The 25,692-nt window shown below is 39.3% G+C and overlaps 1 protein-coding gene and 1 long non-coding RNA gene across 3 annotated transcripts in view; one reads left to right on the top strand and one right to left on the bottom strand.

Moving 5' to 3' along the window:
* The window catches only part of b4galnt4a (beta-1,4-N-acetyl-galactosaminyl transferase 4a), a 155,326-nt gene that overhangs the window by 20,324 nt on the left and 109,310 nt on the right, over positions 1–25,692 (top strand). The window lies entirely within an intron of this gene.
* LOC147324404 (uncharacterized) lies at positions 20,178–22,890 on the bottom strand. Of its 2 annotated transcripts, none has more exons than XR_015130535.1 (3): positions 22,757–22,890; positions 21,537–21,788; positions 20,178–20,977 (listed from the first exon to the last, which is right to left on the bottom strand). It is a non-coding gene; the product is annotated as an uncharacterized LOC147324404 (long non-coding RNA). The 2 variants fall into 2 exon arrangements; XR_015130534.1 differs by having other exon boundaries at positions 22,576–22,854.

Here is a 25,692-nt window from a genome sequence, read left to right on the forward strand (position 1 = left end):
CTGTGACCAGTGAACAATCAGAGCAGATTCTGTTTAACTTGCTATTCTCCCTGAATTTTTAAGAGCTCTGGGGAAGCCAGAGTAGTCTCTGCCTGCTGCCCCTCAGCTGACAACAAAGCCTTTGAAGTGACAGTGAGTATATGGGCTCAATGTACAATTTCACCTCTGAAGAATATGAAGCAATAATCTGGATGTAAACCTGAGCTGTCTGAAAAATCCCGCCGGTACCCTGGGAAAATTTTACTTCCTTTCTGCATTACCCTCCCAGCAGAGACTCTTAAAAATGCTTTAATGTCCTGGTGAAACCAACCCCAGTATATTTTTATGCTTTTGCTAGTTGAGAAAAGTGACTGCAGGAAGGGAAGCGTCTTATAAAATAAAAGGTTCTGGTTACATTGCATTATGACACATAAAGACATCTCATTATGTCATCTTGTTCTCCACACTGATAGGCTGTGCGATTTTCTTGTCATGCTCTGTGGTTTGACCGCTTATTTGTGAGACAGGAGAAAAGTAAAGAGCCACACACTTGTAGGATTAACTTTCTATTGACAAGAATATGTAAGCTTAAGCTGGTCAGTGTGTAATATCATAATTCCTGGAACAGGATGGTAAAAACAAAATAAAATAAATAAGAAACTGATGTGCAGTCGGATGTTTGCCGGCACCTGCAAAATTTCCTTTCAGTTGCTTTTTTCCTTAACGTTCTGGAACTTTTCTTTTAAATGTCTTTCCGTTTGTGTTTAATCTCTCCCGGCATTTCTGTAGTGTTTTCCCTTTAAGTGTCTAATTGAGAGTTAGGCTGATTGGGGTGTCAGAAGGCTTTAGGACCACACAGACACATCTAGCCTACAGTGCTTTGCTGATACTGAATGGGTGTGCACACATGCAATCATGTGGTAACTAACATTTCCTTTGCGTCTGTCTGAGAGCTGAGATGTCAGGATATATTTGTGGTCCACATAATTAGACAGCTGTGTCTGCGTGTGCCTACGAATGTTTCTGGGGTTAAAAGAGATGGTTTTAATGACTACATTTTTTTTGCATTCCCATCTACAAATTTCCTTTTGCATAGTGACTTTGGTACACATCAAAGGCAACAACAAAATCACAAACAACAACGCAGGAAACAAAATAAAAAGGGGAGCTCTGCCACTACGCTTTGTTATTGCTTTCCTAATATCAGTAAAACAGGCTGTTCATATACAGCACAGGGCATTCAATCCTGAAGAAAAGTCACAAATTTCTCATTGATTACAGGAATCTCTTCTCCTGGCATTAATAAATCCCCCTAACATTTATGATTGAATATAAAAATTAAAGTGCTGTGAGGACGTATTTGCACTCTTTCTGGGGTTTTTTCTGGATATTTGCAATGCTCATCAAACATTTTTTAATATTTGACAAAGATAGTCTGAGTAATGAGAAATTTGCAGTTTTCAAATGGTGATTTCATTTATTAATGGGGGGGGTGGGGAAAGCCATCCAAACCTACCTGACCCGATGTGAAAAACCTGATAACTGCTGTGCCATCCTTGGCAGCAAGAACTGCTGTGATGACTGCAGTTGTGATAACTGACAGCAAGTCTTTCACATCAATGTGGAGGAATTTTTGCCAACTCTTCTTTGCAGAATTACTTTAATTCAGCCACACTGAGGATTTTCAAGCATGAAGGGCCTGTTTAAGGTCATGCCAAAGTATCTCAATTGGACTTTGACTTTGCTAAGCCATCTAAAGTGGTCTGCTTTTAAAAAAATAATAATTTGAGCTGTTCAAGGTGGACTTTGCCAGTGTTTTTGCAATCATTGTTCTGCTCCATAAACCCAAGTATGCTTCAGCTTCAGGGCAACTGATGGCTGAACATTCACCTTTAGGATATTTTTTTTTTCTTTGGCAGAGAGCAAAATTAATTGTTCATAACTCACGGCAAATTGTCCCGGTCCTGAAGCAGCAAAGGAGCTGCAGACCACCACACTACCACCACCACATTGGAGTATTTGTGGATGGTATATGCTTGGTTTTAGACCTGATGTAACGGTTTAAGACCTTTTTAAAAAATGTTTGAAACATAAACTGACCTTAACTAAGTTCTTTAGATGTTGTTCTCAGTTCTTTTAAGGCCCGAGTCCTTTATGCACTTTTGGAGTGATTTTGGTGGGCTGGGCACTCCAGGGAAGATTCAGCACTGTTACAGGTTTTCTCCATCTGTGGATAATGGCTCTTACTGTGATTCACTGGATTCTCAAAGATGTAGAAATGGCTTTGTAACCCTTTCTTGGCTGATATATGTCAATGAGTTTTCTTTGAACTCAGTGTTCCAAAATATGTGGTTACTCATGGTTAATTCATGAATTCAAGAGGGGGTGGGGGGTCATTTTTTCACATAGGTCAGGTTGATTTGAATGCCTTTTTTTTTCTTAAAAGAAATATCTTCTTGAAAACTTACCTTTGTATTTACTATCTGTTTGATATTAAATTTTGTTTAATGATCTGAAACATGTAAGTGTAAGGAAGGGATAACTACTTTCTCACAGCACCGTATCTATTTTTTAAGTTTGTTGTATTTACATGTGTGAGCCCCACTCACTCATAAGTTCTCACTGTGGGTCAGGAGTAAGGAAGAGAGAAAAACTAATGCAGAGAAAATGTTTTATTAGGGTCTAAATCTGGGCTCAAATGAATAGTGTGCATATGGAAAACAGGAGATTTGGACTTAATTGGGATATCATATCCCCCTATGCGACAAGCAATAGCTTTAGGCGGCTGGGGGATTCCCATGATGCACTGAGTGTTTCTTCTTCAGTTACCTTTTTCACTTGCTATGTGTTTATACACCTTTCTGCATTTAATTATCTGTTATTATTCATCTCTGGCTCTCTTCCACAGTATGTCTTTCTCCTGTCTAGGGCTGGGCCATATTATACCGTTCACGGTAATACCGGTATAATGTTAGGCAACGATAGGAAAATGAAATATCGCGATAGAATGGGAGTAAAACGCGCATGCGCAGTGCCTTTGTTTTCATACGCACATGGCCGATTGTTGAGTGAAACAGATGAACCAGAATTGGTTTGTAAAAATGGTGCAACTTCAGTGATGTGGAACTGGTTTGGTGTTTGTCCGTCAGATACACAACAAAGCACATTTTTTTGCAGAACATGCAAGCGGCCGTTGTTATTGTCATATTTGTCGGACTAAGATGCTCTTAAATCTGGGAGTAATCTGGGTCCTAAACTCCGTATCCTTCAGGTCAAACAACACTGCAGCATCACTGAGAGTTAAAAACTGTCTAAATTCTTTCATCTTTAATAAAACGATCAGCATTGCTGCTTTACCAGGTGTAACTATGAAGTTTAACTTCCAGGCATCCATGAAAACAAAAGTTATTACATTTAACGGAGTTAGAAGTTAGCAGGAAGCTAGCGGAAGTTAGCTCGCTAGTTTCGCTAGTTACCTAAGCATGATATTGCATGTTCTGACTGAGAGATTTCTGAAAAAATTCAAACGTACAGCTCTGCTATCACTTCCAACATAAATGAAGACAGGAAACTAAACAGCAGTGACGTTTGTAGGGTTACTGAAGTTGGGCTAGCTGGTATATAATGATGTGCTACGTGATCGCTAGCGACACAGCTATGTTAGCATAACATAAACAGTGAAGCTGGAGGACGAACACTAACACTTTTCCACTTATAAAAGTTAACGTGAAGGTTCTTCATGGTTAGAGACAAATGCAATCGCATGGCAGGATACTGTAAACGGACCAAACTTCAGTCAGGAGAACAACTGAGATAATCCATCCACAATACGAGGTTAGTCATTAATATACTGCAACAACATGGGAATAGAGCAGCTGCCAGAGAATTTAACATTAATGAATCAATGGTACAGAAGTGGAGGAAGCAAGAAGAATGAGTTTAATAAAGTTTGATTTATCTGACTGCTTTGTTTCGCTTAATGTGCCTTATAATCCCGTGCACCTTATGATCCGAAAAATACATACTGCACACTGCAGTTTAATGTTGCAAAGCACCTCTTTTTAACTTCAGTGGATATTATACATGGTTATGCTCAGGATATGTCAGCCCATTTCTACTGGAAATGCCTTTTGGTTAAACTTTCAGCAAGGAATTTGCATTTGCACTGTTACATTTTTATAAAGCTTTAATGTACATAAAAACCAGCTTCTTGTTTAAGTGAAAATAAATGGAAGGTTGTCTTTTTGCGCTAGTAATGTTGTGGAGTTGTATTTTGTCTCGCATCAATTATATCGTCGGTTATATCGTTATCGCAAATTTTCAAATATATATCGTGATAAATATTTTTGGCCATATCGCCCTGCTCTACTCCTGTCCTTATCCGCCCATCCCCAACCAGTCATGGCAGATGGCCCCGCCCCTCCCTGAGCCTGGTTCTGCTGGAGGTTTCTTCCTCTTAAAAGGGAGTTTTTCCTTCCCACTGTTGCCAAAGTGCTTGCTAATAGGGGGTCATATGATTGTTGGGGATTGTTTTCTTTGTATTATTGCAGGGTGTTTGCCTTACAATATAATGTGCCTTGAAGCAACAGTTGTTGTGATTTTGGCACTATATAAATAAAATTGAATTGAAAATAAAATTAAAGTTTTAGATAATTTAAAAAAAATATCAATCCCAGCTATCACTGTGTTTGTACATGTAGTTGAATGAATAAAAGTTCAGTGAAATTGCTGCTGATAAGCTTAACTAGCTTTTAAAAGCATGATTTTTGTTTTTAAATAAACCGAGAAGGCTAAACAATAATAGCATAGCATGCAATAGACATCCCACACATTTCTTTCACTGTAAAATCATATTTTTCTCAAAATTAAAATTATTATTCATTATAATTTTTCATTTTGCTTTTCAGTGCTTTAGTTTGTACACAAATACGTTATTTATTTTAATGTTTTTTTAAAAGTCTGTTAAGCTGCTTTTTACTGAGACATATCCAATCGCCTTTTCTTCACCACCCCATAAAGCATCCTTTTATTCTTTTTTACCAGCATGTTAGTGCAACAGCCGTTCTAGTTCATTTTTTATTTCAAAAATATTAAAATTCTCCCTTCCCAATATTCTCTTGAGCATCTGAGAGACAATATGGGGCTCAGTGAATTCCCGAACTCATAATCCAATTTCATAATTCACAATTCCCCTTTCCTACCCACTTGCCAAGGCGAGAGCAGCAGAAGCACAGAGGGGCAGGCGCACTGACGTGTGGAACATCAGTGACTGTGAGCAGAAGACTCAGAGGTTTGTACAGCAGGCTGCTCTGACTGTGGCGTAAACTGCAGTGTAAAGAAAAAAAATGTTTTCTTCAGGTGACGTTCTGGTAATTGGACGTCCCTTATCTTCACTTCCGAAAATTCCGAAGTGACTGATTGAAAGTCTTTTTCACTTTCTGTACGTGAAAAAGGTTTTCAGCCTCTGGCAGCGGTGTAGGTAGTCCTCTTTATTCTTTATTCACCTGCTGCTTTGAATGGCGTGAAAGAATGTGTACACTCTTACTGCATGGATGGGATTTCTAAAAGTTAACCTGATTCTCGCAAATTCTCTCACCCGCAGCATATTTGTTTGCAAGCTACTTTATCTCATTATTACCTTGCGTGTGTATAATGTGTGTGAGAGGATGTGCATTTGTAAGCCTGGCCCTTGCTAAATCCGTATGTGGCCATGGCCTGTTCTTTGGCTCTGAACTTAAATGTCTTGGCGTCCGTTCATGGGTACACAAGCGTGATATTGAATCACACAAAGAGAGAGCGGGCTCTGATTTCCCTCCAGGGTCTGCCCTCTGTGGCCCCTTGTCGCCACCCCTCCCCCAGCACATTGGGTGGCAGCGAAACACGGCATGGCCAGAAGATGGAAACTCTGATGATGTAATGGAGAACCACGGGCAGCACGATGACACAATAATTCTCTCATAGGGGTTTTATTGCCACCCACAACAGCATAGCCAGTGGGTTCTGAGTAGATGGTATTTATCCATCTGTCCATCTGTAGACAGATTTTGTCTCGATAATAGCATCCCAACTCTGCAGGATGTTGCCATACTGCAGGTCAATTTGCCACTTCAGTGTTCTGGCTTTAATTTTTTCATGGCCTTGTGCCAAATGTTTGGTTTTTAATTATTTAGGGGCAGTTTTTACTAGTGGAGCTTTTATTCACTTTTTTATTGTGTGATATCATTTTAATATTTTGTTTTATCCTGAGAAAATATTTAATCATGTTTCTTTTTTTATATATCACAGATCCTCCTGACTGTACAACAAGCCACTTTAAGCTTATATCAAGTCCTGTTTATACCACCCAGCATGAATAACAACACTTCAGAGGTGTGTAGTTGATATCAGAATGAGAGCTGAATACCACACTTGGTTTGATCTCAAGCTAGCCGTGCTTTTATTTAATATTAAAGCATCGATATATATTTTTTTCAGTAAAGTTTGATAAGTCATCATAATGCTGTAGACTTTAATAGATGGAAAGATTAGTTGTAGCTTTCAGTTTCCAAAAATAAGAAGATGCTGTTTGAATATCCCAGTTGAAAGTTATGTAGCATTGTAGACAAACTCTTACCAGTCAATACTTCCACCATATTATCCCAGTATGGAACTAATTAGCAGGCTGACCCATTGATTGGCATGTAGTGGTGTGCATTCTGGGTGACAAACTGACCTGCTTTTGTTTCATGTGTAGCATGATCTAGATTATTGATCTAAAAGTAACAAAAGCTATGATATTTTCCGAGGACGTGTTTCCATATATTTTATCCATAAATATACTTATATGAAGTCCAGCTTGTTGTGTAGTCTTTGCCAGTACTTGAATCATAATCTGCCAGTGCCATGCTAGAAAAAGGATAAAGTCTTTAAAATTCTAGCACTTCAGCAGCTTCAGTATTTTCTACATCCAAGCTGAGAAGGCTGCATCTTGTGGTTCTGGTGCTGTTTCACTGACTTGTCAAGTCAATTAGCAACCCCCATCATGAGAGGAAGGAGCTAACTGTCCTAGTGTCAGACTATATGTGCCAAGGTTTCTTTCATGCCATTGAGGAATCAATGGGGACTTGTTTCTGCATGTGGCACGTTTTTTTCTTTCTTCGTTTTGTGTGGAGGTGGTGTGGAAATCGATGGCTTTTAACTCAGACGAACAGCAATTCAGATGGGAGCCGTTTAATGAAATCCTGCCCACCAGAGACACACTCGCCCAATTTGTCTGATGCACAAAAATGTGTGATCTTTAAGAAGTAGATCTTCCAGATACATATTTTTAATCATACCCACCAACTATGGGTATCCCATAAGTGCATTACCTTTGGTAGGATTCGTTGTGACATTGTAGCAAGTTGAACTGTTTCCCAGTTAGTGTCATCGTATAGCTATCTATAGGCGATGAGTCTGTGCCAAGCCAATTACTTAACCCTGACCCAGGGTGACAAGGAATCAGAGAAGCTCCGGACATAGTGGCTATATGTAGTTTTGAAAGAAAGCAGTGATCCAGCTCTAATGTGGGAGCTGGAAGCACCCTGGGCTCCAAGCTGAAACTGGAAGGAAGCGGCGGAAAATGCAGGCACTATTGAATGTATACTGTTGGGACAAAAAAGCCCAGCCACACACAATGAAACACTGATAATATGATTACAGGGTCTAAAGTCTAGACTTGAGGCCTCAGGGACTTCATTCTGTCTTTGTATTTCTCTTTTTTCAACCTTTATCACATGTACTTTTTTACAAACTTATCGTCATGAGGGCCGATAGCATCTCTTTGTAATTTACTGAGAGGGAAGGGATGCCCCAGAGACATCCATTCTTATTCACCTTTCACAAGAAAAACCTCTCAGAGGCCATGTCCAACCTAATGGGGATACTCTTTAAGTTTTATGAGTCTTTTCAGCTTGTATTTTAGAACTGACAATATGCCTGAGCGCCAAAACAGTGGAAAATACCCCATGCTTTCTTCCTCCGTGAATTGAAAAGCTAGAAAATAGTACTGGTCTTGCATATTTTACATCGATATTTTTATTAAGTAATGAGGATAAAGCCATCCACTCGTTTTTTTTAACCCTTATCCAACTTCTGCAGTGTGGTTGGAGCTTTTCCCAGCTCTCGTTAAGCAAGTGGACACCTGGACAGGTTAACCTACAATAGGGAAACAGACAACCACATATATGACACACAGCCTGTTAGATTTAAAACCACTATTTAATCTAGTAGATGTGTATTTAGACTGTAGCAGAAAGTGAGTCAACTGCAATTGTGAAATTTTACAACTCCAGTTCCCAAAAGATGAGACTGTGTGTAAAATGTAAAAAAACAAATCTCATAAACCCAGACTTTATTTACAGTAAAACATGTCAGATTTTACATTTACTTATTTTTTTACTATTTCCTTAAAAATATTAGCTCATTTTAAATTTAAGAGCAGAAACGTGTCAAAATTAGGATGAGGTCAACCAAAGGCTGGAAAAGTACACTCAAAAAAATAATTCATTGGATGAACGTAATTTTATCTTGCCACTTATATTCCATCTAAACAAATCATGTTATATTAATCCATCTTGATTGTGTTGTGTCAACACGATATATGTGTGTAGGTTTAACATAATATTAACATTCAATTAATTTGACTTTTGTTCAATCAACATGTTTGTACCACATTAGTCTAATTAGATTTATTTAAATTCATCTTATATTGTTTAAACACTTTGCCACATCAAAAGTCAGTCTTGTTACATGAACTAGTAAAATATTTGTTTGTTACACCAATGATAATCTCGTTGAATGAATGAAATGTAACTTATGTCTGTAGTACATGTTGTATTCATATTACATAATGTTCAACAAAAAAATTCAAGAGACTTGCAGCAACTTCCAATCCACCCATCTTCTTATCTTTATCTGGGCTGCGGAAGTAATAGGGGCAGGGTACAGACTGGACAGGTCGCTAGTCTATCATACAGAGACAAACAACCATTTGCACTTCAACACCTTTGGGTAATTTAGAATAACCAGTTACCCTTATAACTGCATGACTTTTAACTGTGGAGGAAACCAGAGTACGCAGAGAGAACCCACTGCAAACTTCGCCACACTGTGGATTTGAACCCAGGATCTTCTTGCTCTGAGGCAACAGCACGATCCACCATGGCATTAATCTGTCAATACAGACTTAACAAAAGTAGGAAAGCTATGCTTGATGATGCTTTATGTCGTTGTCCTTGACAAGTTAAACCATAAGAAATAGTAACAGCATACACGTGGTATGGTTGTCTGCCTCTTGTAACCCCAGTGATTTTCCTGTGGTTTGACATTTAATGTGATCTTGTGAATTTCGTGAGTCGACTTAAAAAATGAAATTGGGTGGTTGTTACATGCACAAGATCCAAACTTGTCATTTGAACTAAATAATTCCATGTTTCTATGGTGAACGTAATTAAATCATGTAGCATCTGCATGAAATTCAGCAAATGAATTTGTTCTTGTTGAGGTGACATTATACAATCTAGTAAGAGTGGTTAGTTGCCTGGATCCAGCCACTCTTACTGGATTGTATCATGTCATCTCAACAAGAACAAATTAAGTTGCTGAATTTCATGCAGATGCTACATGATTTAATTACGTTCACCATAGAAACATGGAATTATTTAGTTCAAATGACAAGTTTGGATCTTGTGCATGTAACAACCACCCAATTTCATTTTTTTGAGTGTAAGTGGTACTAAACAGAAAGAGCAGGAGGAACATTTTGCTATTCATTAGATCAACTGGTAGAAACATGACTGCATATAAAAAGAGCATCTTATAGAGGCAGAATTTCTAGTCAAGATAAGCAGAGGCTCACTAATCTGCCTTTTAGAATGTTTCTTAATGTAAGATTGTAAAGACTAAGTATTTTATCATCTATGGTACATAATGTTGTGGCAGGGTGTGGCTTGGGGCTCAGCTGCAGGGGAGGCTGAGACACACTGGAGCTCCATCAACCAATTACGTCTCCCCTTTAAAGGATGTGCAAGGACCTGAGGTGTTGTTGTGAGTGTGTGGGTGGCATCTGAAAAGCTGTGAGAGTATTAGAGGAAACGACAACCAAATAAAATGTTGTAAAGTGCGAACTATATGGTCGGGTCCGTCGTTCTGTCACAGTGGTGCCGAAACCCAGGATCGTGGCGTGGCAGAAGCATGACTGACCCAGGCAGTGGAGCCGCTGGCCCCCATGGTGGCTGAGCAACCAAATAACTCAATACAGGTTAAAGCTTTATCATGCAATGAAGAAGGCATGTATCAACATGATCAACAAATGCTGCAATGTTCTCTGGACCAAAGTTAAAAACACTCAGGCAAAGTGGAAAACTGTTCTGTGGCCAGACAAATCTAAATTTGACATTTTTGGGGGGAAAACATGCCATGATGCCATGTCATCAGACCAAAGAGGAGAGGGACTATCCATCTTGTTTATCGCTTTTTAATGGTTATTACCCTTTAAAGCATAGGCATATAGGCACATGCTGAGGAGGGTGTAGTACCATTATCTTTCTAAATAACACCAATATTGTTGGACCTTTTTTCCTCTTTTTTTTTTTTTGTTTGTTTTTATTCCCCACCTTAAACTGTTGTTGCTAAATGTATATCATGTTTGTTTCTTGATTTTTATCTTAAAGCTTTTTTATTACGTGACTAAACATCTTTAATTTGAAAAGGTCTTTCTCAGACCAATGACACTAAACCGTACAGAAGGCTGTAGAAAGTAAAAGATGCTGAAACGTCATGCGTAAACTCTTCGAGCATTGTGAGTTCCCTCTTTCATGTACAGAAATATCCATGTGAAAGAATATTGATGTAGCATTAAATTTTCCATGTGAAGCTTTTGACATCTAGTGCCAGCATCGAGCGGTGTTTGAATGATGATGTCCGTGTATTGATTCTAGCATGTGCACCAGTAGATGGACAGGCCCACATATCTATTTGCATGAGGTAATACCCATTTTCTTCTTGGTGTTATTTGGAGCAGAAATGTGTGTTAACATGCAATCACTCGGTGTCTACAACCATGAAAATAATGAAACGGAGCCTAAGCATGATTGCTCATAACAATGTTGATCTTGCATCACATGTTTGCCCACACAGATGCACACAACACACAACGCAGACCCCTGCGAATTCTACACCAGTTTATGGAGATTGCCCATGCTTATCATGATTGAACAGAGTGGCATCGTGAGAGTTGGAGCAGGATTACACCTAACCCCTCTAAGGGCTCTTTCCAGTGTTTTTTATTGTGCGTGTTTGTGGAATTGTTGAAATTGCTTGCCTGCCTCTCACACACCATCTGGGTTTTTTTTTTTCTTTGTTTAACATAAGCTCCAATCAATGTTTGTTTTTGACTATATGCTTATGTGGTGATTGCTTTGAAGAGCCCAATTTGCAAAGACAAAACTCTGCCTCTGTATGCTTTTTTTGTGCCTAATTGTTCTCTAATGCAAATTGAATAATGATCTATGTGCTGTCCTTAAAGTTACAGGACACTGATGTATCTCAACATACATGTATCTACAGTGGTGATTTCATCTCTCTGACGAAACACACCAACAGTCTGCACCTTTCTCTTGTCCTTACCTCTCTAATCGGGCAATTCAGTTGGCCAAGAGCATCTTTGCCAGCATTTCTCTTTTCAGCTAGCTGCTGAAACACAGAGGGAATCAACCAATCATGGCAATCATGGCTTCAATGTAATTGGCTGCCTCAGCCAGTAATCATGCCTCAGGGCTTCCTGATAATAATAGTGCATCTCTTCTCCCTGATTGTCTAAAGGCATTTCAGTGAGATGTTATCTTTTTTTCTCCCTTACTCATTTTTACAGTGAAGGAAATGTGGAAGGGGGGAGCCTCACCACAGTGCCTGTTGTACATGAAGAAAAAATAACTAGGAAAAATCGCTTTTGCTTTGCCTTTGATTTTAGATTTAGCAATTGCTTTCTACCTTGTATCCATCTCAAACTTGCTGTAGGTTATAAATGAATGAATGAAAATAGCAAAAGTTATACCTCTATACAAATCTGGAAACAAACACCATTTCACAAACTACAGGCCTGTCTCTTTACTACCTCAATTCTCAAAAGTTCTTGAAAAACTGTTTAAAAACAGACTGGAAAAATTTATAGATAAACATAAACTACTCACTGAGAGTCAGTACGGATTCAGATCAAGCAGATCAACATCATCGACACTATTAGATTCAATAGAATACATCACAAATTCCATAGACAAAAAGCAATATGTGGCTGGGTTATTCATAGACTTGACAAAGGCATTTGACACTATAGATCATGATATATTAATAAGAAAACTGGAACGTTATGGTGTCAGAGGGGTAGTTTTAGATTGGGTCCGGAGTTATTTAAGTGACAGAAAGCAGTTTGTGAAAATAAATGGTGGTTGCTCCTTATGTATGGACATTGCTTGTGGTGTACCCCAAGGGTCAGTTTTGGGTCCAAAATTCTTCAACTTGTACATTAACGACATCTGTAAAGTGTCCAAAGTATTAAAAATGGTTCTCTTTGCTGACGATACAAACATTTTTTGCTCTGGTGATGATCTGCAGAATTTATTGGAGGATATGACTAATGAAATAAGTAAAGTGAAGTTCTGGCTTGATAAAAACAAATTATCATTAAATTTGAATAAATCTAAACTTATGTTATTTGGAAATAGTAGTTTAAATACAAATGCAAAGATTCAAATAAATGGTGTTGATATTGAAAGAGTCAGTGAAAATAAATTTCTGGGGGTAATAATAGATGAAAAACTTAACTGGAGCTCACGTAAGATATATTCATTCCAAAGTATCACGAAGCATTGCAGTACTAAACAAGGCAAAACAGGTATTCGACAGAACATCACTTCATATTCTCTACTGTTCACTGGTTTCACTATACTTAAGCTATTGTGCAGAGGTCTGGGGCAATAACTATAAAACCACATTACATTCACTTTTTACTCTTCAAAAGAAAGCAATTCGAATCATCCACAATGCAGGTTATAGGGAACATACAAACTCACTATTTTTGCAGTCTGAAATATTGAAAATTGACGATATAGTGAAATTCCAAACAGCACAAATTCTATTCAAAGCAAAAAATAAAGAACTGCCAGGTAATATTCAGAGTATGTTTTTTTTTTTTTGAAAGAAGGAAGTTATAATTTAAGGGGTTTTTGTAACTTCAAAACAATGAAGGTACGTACTACAAGAAAAGGCTTTTGTGTTTCTGTTCAAGGAGTGAAACTATGGAACAAACTGAATATGGAATTAAAGCAATGTCCAAACATAAAACTGTTCAAAAAGAGTTATAAAAATATGATCTTCTCGATCTATAAAGAAAAGGAAAATATTTAAATTAAGTGAATGTCTCTATTTAAAAACAAACAAACAAAAAATTCATGATGTGATATTATAGTATATAGTATATCAGAAATCTGTTCACTATTTTTATTACAAATTATATCAGTAAGGAAGCTGACTAAATATTCACTGATAATTTATGGGACAGGGGTGGGATTAAATAAGTGTATACTTCTTCCCACTCCCTTTCAACATGTAAATTAATCAGAATGTTTTTTTGTATGTAATTTGTATAGTATATTTTTTTTCTCTCATTTCTTTTCTAAATGTACTTGTATATTGTTCACATGTTGAAATAAATTACCAATCAATCAATCAATCAATCAATACACAACTGGACCATATGTGCGCATTTGTCTGTGCATTTGTTGGGAGATAGTCAGCATGCATGCTTGGTCAGCAGCCTTTTTCATCTTCTGTTGACCTGGTTTCTGATGTCAAGCGCTGGCATGGTCAAGGGTGGTGAGTAGGTGCTCAATTCATCCTGAGCAGTAGACATTTGACAGTATTGGTCCACCATTAGACTCTGTGATGGATGCTGCACAGAGCAAGAACAGATGGGCAGAGGCTGCTAAGAATGGAAATGGAATTTGTTCATAGATATACTGCAGACATTCATTCATCCTACGGTATAGTTTGTAAGAAAAACAACATTCATTCACATTTCATTTTCTACAGTTTACATCCTGCAAACGCTACAGCAGATTAATCTTTTGCAAACTTCACTGGCAGGCTACAGAAGATTGTATGGGTGAAGGGATGGGAAACATGCTACTAACTATACTATATCAATTTGCTTTTTAATGTGATACACAACGCTAGTGTGTGTCTCTGTTCCTCTGCTTATTTTTCCTCAGTGCTTACTGTATCACTGATGTGTGTTTGCATACCCATAGCCAGGACCCTGCAGTGTATGCATGAGTGTTTGCTGTCCTCCCTAGTTGTTTGCCCCTGTTTGTACGGATGAATACAAATTGGGCAGCATTCCTTATGGCTAGATTCGCCATAGTGAGTAAGATTTTTATCCCCTCACTCCCTATTTTGTGATCTGTTAACACAGACATGAGTCAGCTCCTGGCAGAAGTTTGGTGTTACCCATGTCCCTTGACACAGCCCAATAGTCATTTTACTTTGTGTTACAAGTAATATTGTCACGCCCTCTGTATTTTCTTGTGACCCTCAGTGCAGGCCATAGTGTGAGCGCTCCTGGCCTATTGTCTTGAGCAATCAACATCATGTGCATTTTTGCTGTTCTGTATGTGTCATGCTACTTGTTTTTGTTTCCTTTGACCCTTAAATTTTGCCTTAAGTAGTTTTGCTGCCATTGGTGTTGCATCCCTTTCCCTTAACCGATTGTCCTCGCTCTTTGCAGGAACCAGAAAGTGTTTCACTCGAGCAAAACCTGTTCCAGTGTGATTGTTTTTTTTTCCCTGCTCTGAGAAACAAGAGGTGAGAGGGGACCCTTGGGTGAAAAACACAAAAAACAGCCAGCAGGAGGACACATGCCCTCCTTTTCTGGGATTCTGTTAGTGATTTGTGCAGCGTATTTGTCTGACTACATCATCATCACTCTAACATTATACAGTGGCCAAATAGTAGAACTAATCCAAGATTTTGACTTCATTTCTGTGAGCGACACTATTTACGAAAGTCTCTGAAGTCATGAAGAATTATGCATCACTATATTCCCTTACTACCACTGCCTGCTACTGAGAGAGAAAAGGTCAGTAATGATGCCCACCATCTCAGAGTGCTGACTAACCGACAGACAGGCTGCAATGTGTGAGACTGGGCGGTGCTCTGTCTGATTTGGTGATGTGTGGTACATGAACTCTACAGGGAACTGTGCTATCTCCATTCCTGTTCATCTTGTACACCTCAGACTTTCAGCACAACTCTGAGTCATGCCACCTACAGAAATAGTCTGATGATTCTGCAGTGGTCGGATATATTGGTGATGGGCAGGAGGAGGAGTGGAGAGCACTAGTGGGGTTTTTTTTTTTTTTTTTTTTAGTGGCGTGGTCTGGGAGAAATCATCTGCTTCTTGTAAATGTGAGTAAGACTGGAGAGATGGTGATCAACCTGAGAATGAGATGTCTGCAACACTTGTTTCTATCCAGAATGTTGATGTGGTGGAGCAGCACAAGTAATTGGGCATCTTCGCTTCCACATCAGCATCAGGCTGAATTGGAACACAGAGGCTGTATACAAAAAGGGAAAGAAAGTTACTTTCTTCCAGTGTGTACCCCACATTTTCTCTATGACAGCTGGGATAGGTGAAGCACGGATAGATGGACGATTTCTTGTCACCCTTGTCATCAATCATCAGTCATCACTGCTCACTTTTCTAGCCCATTCCATGACCTGCAGAGTTGACAATGAAGACATGGACATTATTAATAAAACATGAATCTTGATTGAAAACACTTTAGTTGTTGCACTAATCAATTGTTTGTGGATGAAGGCATGCATGAAATGCTTTTAATTTATGTATGTTCCCGATAGTTCATGTAGTTTTACATGGTGCTTTTCCACACATGAAGTCATGAATATATTCATGCTAACTGATGAAGCCTTACAGTAAAGTATCAAGAGTATTTTAATTGTCTGTCATTTCTGTTCAGTAACATGTGAGATTGAAAGTATTTCTTCCAAACATTGTAATGGTAAAATGTATAATTAACTAGTGAATTTATAGACATGACATGAGAAGGTTTCACTCAATTTAGAAAACATGTTACTTGTTTGCATTCAGCAATGAGGAAATTGGACTCATCTGAGCATGACCAGGGTTTTTAGCAAATTTGAAGTTGTTTGTGAGTTAGTGGAAAAATAAACAGCAGTGTGAATCTTTATTAGCATTTGAAATTGTATATTTGGGGACAAATACAAACTGAGAACCAAGAAAAGGGAACAGAGAACTTTTAACATCTGACTGACAGCTGAACTTGCTGTGCCGCCATCACTAGAGATAGATGGGACTTCAGAAGCCATTTAAGAAGAAAGAACATATTCCTTCTTTCAAAACTATTTTCGTCTGTCCTTTCTCACATATTTCCTGTCCCCTTCCTTACATCTTCAGTGGGAGACGCTGTGTAAGAAAAATGTCCTTGCAATTAAAGAAATCAGGATGTACCACACCTCTCTCTTTTCTCCTGTCCCTCCTTTTATGTAGTTGCGTTTTCCAGCAAACCATCACACTTTCTTTTAGCTGTGGTTCTCCGCATATTTTTTTTAATCCCTCTGGTGGCTAATATTAAAAAAGTGAAGAAATTTATAATTTTCTCTGTTCTTTTGCATCCCTCAGCATGTCCTTTTACCTCAGTCTCCCACTATGTATGTGCCCTCTTCCCTTTTCTCCTCCATCCTCCCCAATCTCGGACTCACAGCTTTGCCTTTGCGCGAGGTGGACCAGGCTTATCTCTGCTCCTGCAAACATCCATTCACCGTTGCTATCCTGCACTCTTCCGTCCACTCTTTTTACTCCTCATCTGCTGTCCTCCTCACCTCTCTGTGCACTTCTCCTTTCTCCTCTTCGTTCCAATTTCCTCTGCTCAAATGAGATGTTGTGTACCGAGGAGAGTGTGTACATTCCTTATCACCAGCTCCTGTCTGGGTATTAGTTGGGCGAAATGGTCCTGTAATGAAACAGAGTACTGCTGTGCAAACACACACCAACCAGGTTTATAGGTGTTTTGGTGTGTGTGTCGGTGTATACGTGTGTGCACCTGTGCATGCACATGTACATCCTGACAAGTGGCTGATTAAGGTCACCCTCTGTCTTATCTCATTATTTTTGCCGCTGTCCTTTTCTCTCTTTCTGTCATTCTCATTTGCCTCTTCCTATTACTTCTCTCTTACTATTTATCTCTGTTCCTGTCTCTGTGTGTCCTGGTTATAAAGAAGTATGTCTGATTAAACTGTAAGTTTATAGAACGCAAGTGGATACGGCCTGCGTGTAATCTGTCTGTCTTTTGAGTCCTTGCCATACTTATCAACCCACATCCCCTCACCCGACACTGTGGCCCGTTTCCTCTGTTTTCTACTGTTCAACGTGCATAGTAGATGTGTTTAGCAACAATAGCAGAGTAACAGTCTGGGCCCCCTCTTGTTTGTTACACGGCTGTATTGTCTGGCCTATTTGTTGAATGTCCTCAGTCTTTGCATAACTTGTTGCAGAAGCAATGCTTTCACGAGCATTACCACTGTAAGCAGAATGAGCTTTTGTCTTTAGCAGAGACAGACTTCCCCTAACAGCCCTCTTTTCTGCAGTCCTGCACAATCGACAGACTTCTTTCACTTTTACACCCTTTTGGCATGCACTGATCACTCTTCAGGAGCCTGCATTGGGGATGAGACCCAAAGATAAGGTAATTCCTGTTAAGATACTGCAATCTAACAGTGTGCAGGTAATTCTATACGTTTTAGAAGTTTGCTACAAGCAAACATTGTGTGTGTGGCATACATACTGCGGTTCTAATAAGCTGTTGAGGGCGTCATTTTAGATACATATAAGCTGTAGGATAACATCTACTGAATAGCTGGATGCATGTCTGCAGTTATTGCCACGTCACATGATCTGTAGTGGTCTTTAGACTCAGACAACCCAAATCACACTGTGGTAGATTTAAACTTTATCCAATTGAAAAGCTGGTGTTGACTTTCTCTTTATAAGGTAATGTTTTAGTGAGCTTTTTCCCTCATGAATATGTTTTTAGAATCACTAGGAGTTTACACGCTATTGCACAACTTTGTATTGAAGCGCTGATTGTCTGTTTATGTATTATGTATTAACTAAAATCTAAAGATTGTATTGGGAGCAGAAAGGGGAATTACAAAATAAAACACCAATTGAAAAAAGAAGTTCAGAGATGGAAGAGGGGTGCAACCAGAAGACAAAGTACACTGCTGCAATCGAAGGAGAGAGGAAGGAACGATTGTGTCAGGTTAATACTAGCTCACGACTCGAGGGAAGTCTTGCTTTTCCTTTCCTGCCGGTGTATACATCGAAAGCAGGATAATAACGTTAGTATTGTGAATGGTAACCGATCGAATTCTGCTTTTCTGCCTCTAGCTCATGTTTGGGTCAGCATTGTTGCCCAAGGCGATGGTTTTCAAGATTAAATCCTCCTACAGGGTGAATGCCTGGTTTCCCAGAGAGATAACTACAAAGGTCCATAGAGACAGTGAAAGCCGGTTTACATCTCAAGCATTAGCTGTTAGTGCCCCTCCTATCAGGTTCTCATTAGTTGAGGTTAAACAGAATGAAAAACCTTGTGTTTATACAGTGCTGTGTAACTTGTACGTTTAGCTAAGGTTTCAATCAGGTATGCATCACTTGACTCAGTAGGTCATAAATGGCTGCAGAGTAAGTTTAAATATGGGTGACAGTATGTTCCATATCAGTCACAGGTGAATAAATCAAGACAGCTCCTCGCCGCTCGGCTCCTCTCCTCCCCTCGTCTCCTCTTCCCGTTTTCAGACTGCTACCACAAAATGCTTTGCTACTATCTAAAATTGACATGACAACTATGACAACATTTCGCAAAAATGTCTAATGTCATAAAAATACAAAAGCAATGACAAGTCTGGACAGACATGGATCGAAACTGTGATTTGACTGGTTGGCAGAGACAGACTGTGGGGCATAAAAAGACAATGTAGACAATATCTGAGATAAAACCTGTACGGAGAAAAGTGTAGCAGTTATTTAAAACAAAAGACAAAAGTGATTTGTAATTGTTTCAAATGTGCTTATAACGGCTTGGTACAAAAACAGGATGACAACATCCCTGTGACTATGAAAAATTGATGCTTGTCTAGTAATTGCAATTTTTTTTGCAATTAGCTACTGATTGCAAGTAGTTGTGGTGACCAACTGGTTGCTCACAGGTGAGCCACTTTCAATCACAACGTGATTCCACAGACTGCCAAGTGGGATGCAACCTGTCTCCAGACAATCACCAGCCTGTGAAGAAACTGTAGATATATTTTTAACTGACTTTTAAATGACTTTGACTTGCAATGTTTTTGTTCTAGATTATTCGCACAATTTTATATAAACATGCATCTGAAAGTTCACCTACGTCTGTACTGCAACTATTAAAGACCTCGGCAATGACTACCAAGTCATGATACCGCATTAGTTTCTAAAGGAAATGAATATCTACTCTTATATGTATGAGTAGTCTACTTCATTAAGAAACATTCATTTTTCCATACCACAACATAGTCGCTAATTTTGATAAAGTGCATGACTTAACTCGCTAATTTGTATTGTTCTGTTTCATTACATTACTTATTGCATTCAAATGCTAGCTGTGTCCTATGTTGCACGTCACCTTGCTTAATAGTCACAGTTTTTTAACTGCTCTTTACATCCATATTGAACCAGACAATTTTTGTAAAATAGCTATTATCATGTCTTACGTCTCTGAAATGCCGGAGATATTCTCACACTGTGCTTGGACATGTTGTGATCTGGCTTTGCAAATTAGAGGAAACAACACATTGATTGAAGCTCTGCCTGTGCTCAAACACTGAGCAAGCTAGGCATCTGTTCAATTAGGCACATTAAAATGATTTTGTAGCACACTCTTCTCACCCTAGTAATGCCATCTCCCTTGACGATACCTTAAAATTGAAAGTGGACCTGTCAGTTTGCTTTCTCAATTACACACACAGCAGACTAATGATGCATGTTGCTATGTTTTTTTTTTTTTAATCTGCAACCATTTTGGTTAGATCTTTATTTTCCAAATTCTGCTGTTGATACTGATGCAAACCGTGAACATGTAACGCTGAAAGCTGCAAAGCTGCAGAGAATCCTGAGTGTGTAAATATAAAATTCCATTAAAGATGTTTTGTTGCTTTACTGCTATAAAGTCAACAAAAACACAACCATGTCATGTGACAGAGATATACACACAAAGGCACTCGCCAAATACCAAAAGGAGCTGTATACACAACATTCAGAATTCATCAGTTGTTACACAGCTCTGCTATCTCATAATATACTTTTCAATAAGCTATAATTTGGTTTCTGTTGGAAGTGATGTGGTTGCAAAAATCTTCCCTAATTTTCACATAAAAGGACAATCTCTTGTTTTTATTCCATATTGTAATAATAGGATGGGTGCGTTATTGCCATAATATGGCTCAGGGGTGCCTAGAAACACTTCTTTTCCCTTTTGAATATATTCCATTCCTGCTGGTGATTTGCCTCAATTACAATGATTTTCAATAGTCATTTTGCTGTAGATTCCATATCTTCCATTAAACAATTGAGGTCTACTTGAACAAAGTATGTTCACAAGATGGAAATGCATGGCAAATTGTCATTTTCTGCGCTATAAATGTCTGCAAATGTCTGACATTTCTTAATAGGAGCTTTATATTTGGATTGACATGAAAAGAATAGAGAATTTGGCTGATCTCTATGTGCTTTGTGCCAAAGCTTAACAGCAGTACTTCCTTCCTTCCTATTCAGTTCCAAGCCACTGTCAGAGATGTCTATCAGTGGGTTGTGTTTTTGCCTTCAAATTTGCAGCGCGACCAGCCTCTGCTGTTTCTGGAGGATACAAAAAGGAACACCAATGAATAATTTATGCAAAGCAGGAATCTGTAAAGAGGTAAACAGACACAAGAAACAAAATGCAAACAATCACAGCAGCTTGCATGATTTAATTACTACGGAGTGCCCTGTGTTCTGCTTATTGGTGCTCTCTGTCCTTAGTGACTAAGTTGGGGTCGGCGGTCCTGGGGGATTTTTCTACAGAACAACTAAGTGAAGTTGGGCTTGTTGATGAGGGATAATAATTGCCTTGCAGTTTTATGCTCTTGCGTCACGTTTTAAAAGGAAACTTCACTGTTTTACACTTTTTTTTCCCCCCCACCACCGCAGCAATTTTAAATTTGCCTCTTAATCCGACTGTTCTTCATTACAGAAATGCTGACTAGGCAACCCGTGCTATCCATACCAACAAGTACATCAATATAAGCTATCTGTTTTTAAACACTATAAAACATTTGCTTACCCATCGCCTTAAAACTACTGTAAGTCAGATGTCACGTGTGGTTAGGTAACAATCCACATAGGTGAAAAACTGCTCGTAACATTGAATCATTACCAGTAAGCAGCGGATGATGTGCTGAAGTGTCTGTCACAGTCGAGGGCAGAGTTGGGGGATGTGAGGGAGTAGGCCCATTTCAGGTTGTCACTGGGGCCCAAGAGTGACAACAACGGCCCAAGATGAATTGGGGCCCTGCTGGTTTCGTGGCTAGCTCGTATATGTTGCCTGATCATAAATAGCCAGTACTGCACTGCAGGGTGGAAGTGGTTTGTCATCAGGCCTGGCCCCAGCCTGGGCACCGACTCCCTGCTGAGAAGGAAATTTATCACTGTACAGTGATAAGACAAGGCTATTATTGTTTCTGTCCTCCTCCTTCTCCTCTTCCATCTCCCTTTCCTCCCCTTCTCCTTGAATGTAACATATCACCACTTCCTTTTTCCTAGATACTCTCTTATTCCTCTTTCCTCCTTCTCTCCTGTCCTCTTCTTTTGTTCTTCTCTCACCATGTCAAGACATACTTTTTTAAACTCCTGCTTTATCTGTTATATCTGTCCTCTCCCCATCACCACCCTTATATACCATCTTCCTTTCTCTTAGCACAAAGGTGATATGATCAGCAGAGTAATGACTCCTTGGAATGATGATAATCAGACACTTGGTGGAAGATAATGACCACATCGGGGTTTCCACACGGAAACCATATTCAAGTATTATTTTGCTACAAATACATCAAATGGAAGAAATGAGTGATTGAGATGAAGAGAGAAAGCGGAGAAGAAGGGGGATAATAAATACAAAGTGTGTAGGAAGAGTAATTGCAAGTGAGATGGCACAGAATGAGGTAGTGAAGATAAAAGGGAAGTGGAGAAGGATGCCTGCGAGGGAGACAAAAAGATGGAGAGATAGTAAACAGGTTATTTAGAGGTTAGTGTTTGAGATCTCTGAAAAGCCCTAGGTCAAACCTACTGTGGTATAGCTAAGTTCCCATTTTCTTCTTCCTTAACCTTCCTTTTTCATTTATGTTGTCTTTTCTTCCTGCTCTTAAAGCAAAGTGTCTTCAGAAAAATATGTCTGGCTTATGTCGCTCGGTACTAACCAAGTTGAAGCCTGGACCTCGACTCGTGAGATTGTCTTCTGAAGTTTTTTTTGGGAGAGATGCAGGCGTGGTACAGACACAAAATGTTTCTCTCTCATTGTCTTCCAGTGTAGCTGCTCAGCTGTCAGGAGCACAGAAGATCGATGCATTATCATAGAAAGGTCTCCTCCAAAGCTCTCACCTCATTTAGATGCTCTGTTTAGCTCTGACTCTTGCTAACAGCATGACACCGCACTAGCACCAAGGCCCTCGTTGCCTTCATTTCTTTGTTTACAAATGTATGCTAATGAGCGAAGGGGACTCAAGGAAGCAGGCGACCCCTGTGTGTTCGCTTTAATTCCTTCCCCGGTGACACATCAGCTTTGACGGTTGTGGTTCTGCATTGGCTCAGAGTTGCCTCCTTATCTTCTGTGCTATGATTGGAGCAGGGGCCTCTGGGTGTCACTAGCAACAGTGAGGATTAAATAGTGGTGTGTGTGTGCGCATATGCATATATATCTTTGTACACTTTGCTCACAGCGCTGTAATTAAAACCATCATTATCCAGAGGTCTGCACACTTTGAGCATTTATTTGCACTGATGCAAATGCAACACACAGGTGCGTCAAGGCATTTTGCAATGTTGAGTTAATGCTGTTTTGTGTGTGTGTATGTGTACTTCCATTTGGATATAATTGATCTGCTCTGGTCGCAATCATGTGACTGTCTGTGAGTGGTTGCTGCAGCTTCTTAACATCTTCCTTTTCTCGCTCTCTGGCTCTACTTTCTCTCTTTTTGGTGGATTTTGCCATTGATGAAAATGTTTTATTTTACACTCCTGTCTCCATGGTAACCCTGCATAGGGCCAAAGCTGACCTTAGAGGGCTCGAGATGGCCAGTGAAGTTCAGGGTGGCCATGGGCACTGAGCAGCAGGAGAAGATGGTAGACGGCCATCTGAGGGTTAGCGGGGAGAGTGTACTGGCAGGTAGCAGAGGAATCAGACTGTTATATTCAGCAGCCCATATCCAGGATCCATCCATCTAGATGGGCACGAACAGAATTGTCTTTTTTTTTTTCTTGCATGCGATTCAAAATAGAAAGCTAGACTGACCACTCAAATGCATCTTATACAAACAACATTCAATCATTCACACACACATTTAAATGCTTTATCCCATATAAAGCTCTTTTATGTCTAGCCACAAACTTACACACTGAAGGAAATAACCTGAAGGTCAGTAATTTGACCTGGGACTCTGTGGGGTTGTAGTCCATGTGAACTAGACCCAACCACCAACTTCCTGATTCACAGAAGCAATACAAACTGTACATTTATAACTACACATATTTACATTTATACCATTGTTTTCAATCGCCGGATTGCATGCACTGATTAGATTAGATCAGATTACGCTTTTCTGTCTCCCTTGGGAAAAAATGTATCTTGAAATTTTAACAAGTTGATTCTTTGTTTCCTTGGCCCTAGTGAGCTAAGAAAAAGATAATTGCAGAAGCTTTGAAAACTTTAAGAGCAGATAATATTTGTATTAAATTTTCAAGTAGATTCAGCTGAAAACTTCATTACAGTCCAGATGGTTTCAAGACAAACTCTAAGCGCTTCCTGGCATATCCTAATTGTGGATGTAAACTGACAACTTAATGCTACTCTCTGCATTGCCACGCTATGCTAAGTAATGCAAATATGGAGAAATGAAAGGCCAAAGCTTGCCTTTAGTATTTATGCATGTACTAAAGTAGATGTTATATTAATGAGCAAAGTTCTTACGCACTGACTTTCATTGTGAAGCCAAAAGACCTCACACTGATCCCCGTCGTTGTAAATTGCCAAAATCATCTGCTCTGAAATGCAAATGCTTAATTGATTCTATTCATTAGATTTGCTGCAACAATACCCTGTTAAGTATTAGTGTGTGTGTGTGCATGTGTGTGCTCGTAGACGTGTGAGTATTTTTTACCCTGACACTGCAATAAGGTCATTCTAGTTTCTTTCAGGGTGTCTATTAATCTTTGAGTGCGTGCTGGGTGTTGCGGCTCTGATTTGTCTCCATCCAGGCATTTTGTTTTTTGTTATTTGACTTTTCCTAATTGGCTTTAGATGGCTATTAATGAAGTGCAAAACATTACAGATGCTACAGGAAAGGCTAAAAGAGAGATTGTGGGACCTCTTTGCCCCTGACCCATATTACAGCACATTATGCATCTCTGTGCAGTCTTTTATTTCTGCCCTACACACCCACAGGCCTACAAGCACACTTTCCTGCTGTGTTTTTTTTTTTTTTTTCATCTTTCCTCCCATCAAGTTCTCTCTGTCTGTTCTTTGTTGTTTCTCGCTCCTCTCTGTCACAATCCTTTTGTCTCTATTTATCTCATCTGCAAAGCTTTGTTATGCTCCTTGCCTTAATGCACCCTCACTTTGCTCAGAATGCTGTGTTAGTAGAGCTGAACTAAAGGCCAGGGAGTGCAGCACTCAGAGCCAGGCCCATTCATCAGTGTCAAAGGAGCCCTCCACTCTGCTTCATTACTGACCAGCTAATAGCACAGATCAGTGCAGTTTATTTGCTATAATTAGCTAGCTCCATTTGGCCAGCAGAGCCCCAGTGAAGCCTGCTACACTTAAGTTACCCCCTGCCATGCTATCCTGTGTGTATCTATATGTGTGTGTGTATGCGTGGATGTTTGTTGGTCCTTAAGGAATCATTAAGAAACTATTCTGGCACAACAGTTTGACATCTTTCACTGGCTTATGCCAACCATGTCTTATACTGTAATGCCTGATTGCTGAGTTAAAAGCCGTGCTTTGTAAAAGTTTACAAGCTCTCCTCTTATAAAAAATAGGGCAGTGTATTGGAAATGCATTACAGAGAGAGGGGAGGAGAGATAAAGAGGGAACAAGTAAGTGACTAAATCAGTCAATGAATGGTTGTTTGAGAAACGAGTGATTAAATTAGCGAACGTGTGAGCAGCTGGGTGAGCTTTGGCTCCTTGCCTTGTGGTTACACACCTCTATTCTCTCTTACAGTCTCTTTGCATCCCGCTCAAGTTGCCTATAGTCTTCACCATTGTGCCTGTCTTCTACGTGACTTTCTATATAATTCCCTCCCTCTTACCCTCTTTCT

Source organism: Aulonocara sp. 'chitande type north' Nkhata Bay, linkage group LG7 (assembly GCF_057382095.1).
Source record: "Aulonocara sp. 'chitande type north' Nkhata Bay isolate Kocher_YH1m ecotype deep benthic linkage group LG7, A_spYH_male_GT1.1, whole genome shotgun sequence".
In the NCBI taxonomy this organism is placed as follows: domain Eukaryota; kingdom Metazoa; phylum Chordata; class Actinopteri; order Cichliformes; family Cichlidae; genus Aulonocara; species Aulonocara sp. 'chitande type north' Nkhata Bay.